Below are 6,000 nucleotides of genomic sequence, written 5' to 3'. Positions count from 1 at the left end.
ATATGCGTTTCACAGGTAATGAGGCAAAGGTCCATCACCGGGCATGGCAGCCTCTCAAGTAAACAAAGAGCTACACAAAGTCTCTGTTATCTTGATTTTACTGTCTCTGCTGATGAAAAGCAGGGCTGTCCTGGCTCCCCAAGACTCCCCCGTTATTTATGTACCCTGTGATAGCCAGACAAGCCTTCACTCCCCTGGGTTGCACAAGTGATAGCAAAGCCATTCTTAATTGCTGTTTGAGCACAGAGACTTCACCTCATGATCCAAATTCCACAGGGTACCCTAAGGGGTGGGGAGGGGGGCACTGGCACCCTATGGGGGAAGGGGCATCTAAGGGGTGGGGAGCGGGGACACCCCATAGGGACTTGGGGGTCCTGGACGCCTGGGTCCTCCCCCATCCTGCTACCCTGGGTCACTGCTCCCGGATGCCTGGGTCCCCTGAGAGCTGTCACCAAAGGCAGGGCAGGGGTAACCCCCCCCAGATCCCTGGGTCCCCTCCGCCAAGCTTGACCAAACTCCAGTGATCCTCTAACACCCCCTCCCCCCAATTAAAAGCAGCTGTTAATTACTTGGGGGGGGTGTCATTATGGGTGCCCCCTAACACCTCCTTGGGGTGCATGGGGGGGGGGGCTAATCCCTGCCATGGGGCTGAGGGGATATTGGGAGGGCTATGGGGATATTGAGGGGGCTGAGGGGACCCAGAGGGGGTCTAAGGGGACATGGAGGGATTGAGGGGACATCGGGGGTGGCTGAGGGGGCACTGGTGGGGTCTAAGGGGACATATGGGGTTCAGAGGATACTTGGGGGAGTATGGGAGGGCTGAGGGGACATTGGGGGGGTCTAAGGGGACCCAGCGGGGACTGATGTGACATTTGCAGGGCTGAAGGGGCATGGGGGAGCTGAGGCGACATTGTGGGGCCTTGGGGGGATAAGGGGCCCCAGAGTGAGTTAAAAAGGACAAGGGGGGGGCCTAAGGGGACATTGGTGAGGGGCTATGGGGGGCTGAGGGGACATTGGGGGGTGTCTAAGGGAATATTTTGGGTGGCTGAGGTGACATTGGCGGGGGCAAGGGGGCCTGAGGGCACCCAGAGAGTGTTTAAGGGGACATGGGGGTGTTGAGGGGACACTGGAGAGGCTGAGGAGATGCTGGGGGAGACGACTGAGGGGACACTGGGGCGCTGAGGGGGACCCGGCTGACGTGAGGGGGACCTTAGGGGGGCCCATTGGGGACGAGGGGACGCTGGGGGACCCGGGGACGGACCAGATGCGGAGCCCCCGCCGCCCTCCGCTCCCGCCCAAACACCGCCCCGCCCAAACACCGCCCCGCGCTCCCCGCTGTGGCCACGCCCCCAGCAGTTAACCGCTGCCTGAGCGACGCCCCCACCCCGCGGCCCCACCCCCGCTTTGCGCTTTCCGGCCGCTTTCTGGCAGCGCTTTCCGGCCCTGTCGCGACAGCGCCCGCCGGGCCGGGGGGGACCTGTGTGTCCGGGGAGTGACTCCCCGGCATGCACTCAGGCGAAACTGAGGCACACACAAGCCTTGAGGGTGGTGCTGGGGGGTGTCCGGGAGGGCCCCAGGCATCCGGGCGGCCCCCATCCCCCCTCAGTCAAGGCGGTGTTAGCGCATGAGCGGCTGTTAGGAATGTTGCAGTTGCTGGAGACGGTATTAGGAGCATTACGGGAGCCGGGCACCAGCAGAGGGTTAGGCAGAAGCCTGATATTAAAGCTATTAGCAGCTATTGTAAGCAGCTATTACGGGTGTTACGGTAAGCGGGCCCTAATATTCGGGGCATTACGGGAGCTAGACCCCACTATGACGGTAGCTTGGAGCCTGGTATTAAGTCTGGAGCAGCTATAAGGGGCCTTATGGTACCTGGACCCCGATAATAGGGGTGTTGAGGTACCTAAAGCCGACTGTTATGATCATCTGGATGCCTGAAGCAGCTATTAGGGGCATTATGGTATCTGGCATCCAGTATTAGGAGCATTATGGTAGCTTTTGCCATAATAACAAGCCTATAAATATTTGACTTATAAGGATAACTAACCTTTAGTAATTAGGAAACATGAGAAACCTCAAAGATAACAACTAACAGCAGCTATGAAGAAAAACATCTGAGAGAAACAAAAGAGAACTTCTCCAAAATACCCCACAAATGATTAACAGAAGGAAACAGATGCATAGGAGAAGGGAGTTGATGATAATCGATCCTACCAGAAGGAAACAGATGCATGGGAAAAGGGAGCTGAAGATCATCGATCCACAGAAACAATTGTCAGAAGGAAATGCAGAAATAGAAGAGAAAAGGGACTAATGATAATCATCATAAACAATTACTCTGCCTAAAATAGTGTATAAGTATGCAATATTGAATGTATGTAAGACGTGGGTGAAGTATTAGCTGGTGTGTCTCTGACTTGAGTCATGCACCCAGCACTGTGCTTTTGCTTTATTGACTTTGTCCCTATAATAAAATAAGTGCCATTTCTGTTTAAGGGATCTGGCTGTTTATTACAAGAGGCAAAACGGTTTTGGCAGAAAATAAACCACCTTGCGTTTTAACGCTCCTCACCGAGGTGGGAAGCTACATGCAGCTGTGTTTAAATTCTGGGTGATGCCCAATTCACCACTATCAGTGCAGTCACGTTTAATGTATTAAACTGTTACGATTTGGATACACTAATAGTGGACTGTGCCTTCAGTCTAGTCGTGCTTATGAACTAGCACGGCCACTCTCAAGTCTTTGGTTGCGTTCAATGAGAAACTAAACAGTGGGGTTTATTTAAGCAACAGATAGATAGGTTCATCCCGTCGACTGGTCCCGGAAGTGAAAGGCAGTGTGTGATGGGAGTCCTCCTTGACTTGTTCACGGTGGTGTCTTCCCTCATATCCCCCCTTTCTTGAGCGATTTTTATACTATTTTTTACCTTCAAGGTGGAGTTTGAGTGACTTTAGTCATAAATACCTTTAGGCGGGTAGCCTTTGGGATGGAGGTGTGTTTTGGTATTATAATGACATTATAATGAGCAAAGTTCACACAAAGGACAGCATACCTTTCCTTAATGTGTGAACAATGCTGTATTTTTGATCATTTTAGTAATTATTCCACATATTCTACCCTGTGACTATAGTTATTCAAGCTCCACAATACTCAAAACTGATTGGGAATATCACATGTGCTCTTGTGGTGAGGGTTATCAAGTACAAATACATCTTGTGGAGCTGTCAAGCGAATTCAGCTTTTCATCATGATCCAAAGTTTAACATACAAAACAATTGTTAAAGCAAAGCACAATGCAGTGAGTACTACCACAGGATGGAGCGTCTTGTTAAAGATTCCTGTAGCTGTTGGTGACCATCCAAAAATGTCATCCGTCTTGCTTGACTCTTTCCAACACTTGGTGTATCTCTTCGACATCATGATGGACAATAATCAGAGTTCTTTGTCCGTTTTCTTGGGCTTCTTTCAACAGTCACTTCACGTCAGTATGTTGTAGCAGCTTCTTCACCAATGTAATGTTCATCCCAGTGGGGGCAAGTAATAAGTCACGAATCAGCATGTAGTTAGACTATAGCAATTGATAAGACATAACAGGAGCTGAATAATTGAAGTCACATCCAATAATGCTAGTAAAGTTACAAACACAAAAATTCAAGTGATTATTTATATCTACTGCTATGTCATCTATGAATACAAGACTACAGGGAGACCTCATGCAAATGCACCCTTTCCCAATATATACAAGCACAGTTTCTGGGGTTTCATCAGGATGTATCTCAAAATGACAAACATTTTTGTCGGTGTCAAGGCAAATGTCTTGCGCTTTGAGGGTGTTACTCTCACAAATGAATCCTTGTTGGTCTCGTGAAATGCATGTGTCAATATCAACAGTTTGCCATTTATTCTTGTTTTGTTGTGCCCACACTCTGTGCTCTATTGGATAGAGTATGGCTCCATGGTGACTCAACCCCAGCGCGATGATTGGGTATATGGTGTATACTGAAGCATTGCGTATTGTTAGGACAAAAGCTGTGGCTTTGCTCTCAATGGGATTGTAGGTGAAATTAACCAAATACCACCAGGATTGAATTTTTTTCTCAAATTCAATTGCATTATCCCATATTACTTTTCAAATTTCAGTGGGCAAGGTGCCTTCTACACCTTCCCTTATAATTGCAGCTGTCATTGATTTCATCCACAATTGGGCTTGGATACAACTAAGAGCCGAAGAAACATTGTTTTGGGCTATATCAAGTGCATTTGTTATCAGCTGATGGTCTTTTTCACCCGTTTCTTCCCCCTGAGGTAATATATTTGATAAAAGCCATTGGTGGTTTCCCAGTGCTAATAGAGAGGACTGTAGAGGACGTTTCAATTTGTTTAGATCACTAGTGGTGGTGACTGGTTTGTTGGGAAGTACCAGTACCTCAGCATCTATACTATTTAAGACTCCCAGTCCTGTTCCTAAGATACCAGTCACATCTCTCTTCAATTGTTGTGAGGAGGTAAGGGTTTGCCCATGTAACCATGCTGACCATCCTGCATAAGATGTACTCAGGAATGGTGAGCAGGTGGGTTTGATCGCAGAGCTGTTAATCCGCATTGATAATTCCACTCGTTTGAGGGAATATGTTGGGTTAAACAGTATTTGTTGTTGACCTCTATGTTTAATAACATAATATGTTTAATAACATAAGGGCCAAAGTTGAAAGTGTAAGGAGTTAGACTAATGGGTGGCTGAGTAGGTACACCTTTGAAAGTTTGTTGGGGTACAGGTTCTGGGTTCTTTCCAGCAGGTTCAGATGTAGTTGTGTCAATCATAAATTCAAATGATAATTCTGTGCCTTTATAGCCCCAAAGAAAATACACTACTGTAGGTTTGGTAAAAGTAAAATTGTAACACCAATCTGAATTTGACTCCATAATTCTGTAACATTCAGTATTATATTTTTCTGGTTTGGTAGAGTACACATAGATTGTTTTAATTTCAGTTAGTCTGTAGCGAGTAGACCCATTGATCACTCGGCAACCAGTTTGTATTTCCTTTCCTGGGATGTCTTCAAGTTTAGTCATTTGAAGTGAGTCTTTCCAACTACATTTATCTCTGGAATATACTTCACTTCCTTGGATAACCAGCATAGAGAGATTTAAATCCTTTTTGTTTTGTGGTGTTCTGGTGCTTGCAGTGTACCTTGACAATGCATTATCCCAAAGGTCATCATCCACTTAATAAGGTTTCAGTGTGGTTACTGTCAAGGGTTTCAAATAGCGAGAGCGGAACCAGACTAGGCTGTGTGGCTGGGTCAGGTTCAACTATATCTATTTTGAATTCAGATAACAGCGTTATTTCATGCTGTTGCCAACAACAAGTTACAAAAGTGGGTTCCACAAGAGTGAAATTATATCAGCAATCCCACTTATCAGTGATACAGTGCTTTGTTGTCACTGAGCGTGGATTCTTAGGGCGAAATATTTCTATTCTTGTGGCCTTCTCATGGTTTGAACCGTTGATCATTCTACATCCTACCTGGATTTCCTCTCCTGCCGTACCTTTCAGGGTTGGATACCAACTATTCCAGGTCCACTCATGTTTTGAAAACGCCTCGTTTTTATGTATAACTACAGTAGCCATTTCTTGTTCCTGCCATCACATTGTGTTTAGTAAAATCTTGACACCATGGCCACACTGCATCTCTGTGACTACAAATAACAGGGAATAAAAAGGTAAAACTGCATAGCATAAATTCCATCTGCCAGTTCATCATTTTAGAACTTGGGTCTCCAAATAGCCATACACAATAAAAATAATATTACTACCAGGATCGATGTCAAGACTCCTTGGAGGCACTCAGGGTTAGCATAGGCTGATCCATCTGTCCACGTACAGTTCATTGTGTAAGACACAAAAGAAAAGAAAATCTGCTCGGTCTTATTTGACCAACAGGGTTAGAAAGAGGGCAAGATCCACCAGGTACTAATCCGGTGTATCTTTCCTGAAC

At 46.6% G+C, this 6,000-nt stretch overlaps 1 pseudogene; it reads right to left on the bottom strand.

The window, feature by feature from the left end:
* Nucleotides 1-2,484: 2,484 nt before the first annotated feature.
* LOC141737139 (uncharacterized) lies at nt 2,485-4,667 on the bottom strand (annotated as a pseudogene).
* Nucleotides 4,668-6,000: the final 1,333 nt, after the last annotated feature.

This window comes from Larus michahellis, unplaced genomic scaffold (genome assembly GCF_964199755.1).
Source record: "Larus michahellis unplaced genomic scaffold, bLarMic1.1 SCAFFOLD_255, whole genome shotgun sequence".
NCBI classification, from domain to species: Eukaryota; Metazoa; Chordata; class Aves; order Charadriiformes; family Laridae; genus Larus; species Larus michahellis.
Note: the sequence above shows the minus strand (reverse complement) of the source record. Positions and strands in the feature narration are given on the sequence as shown.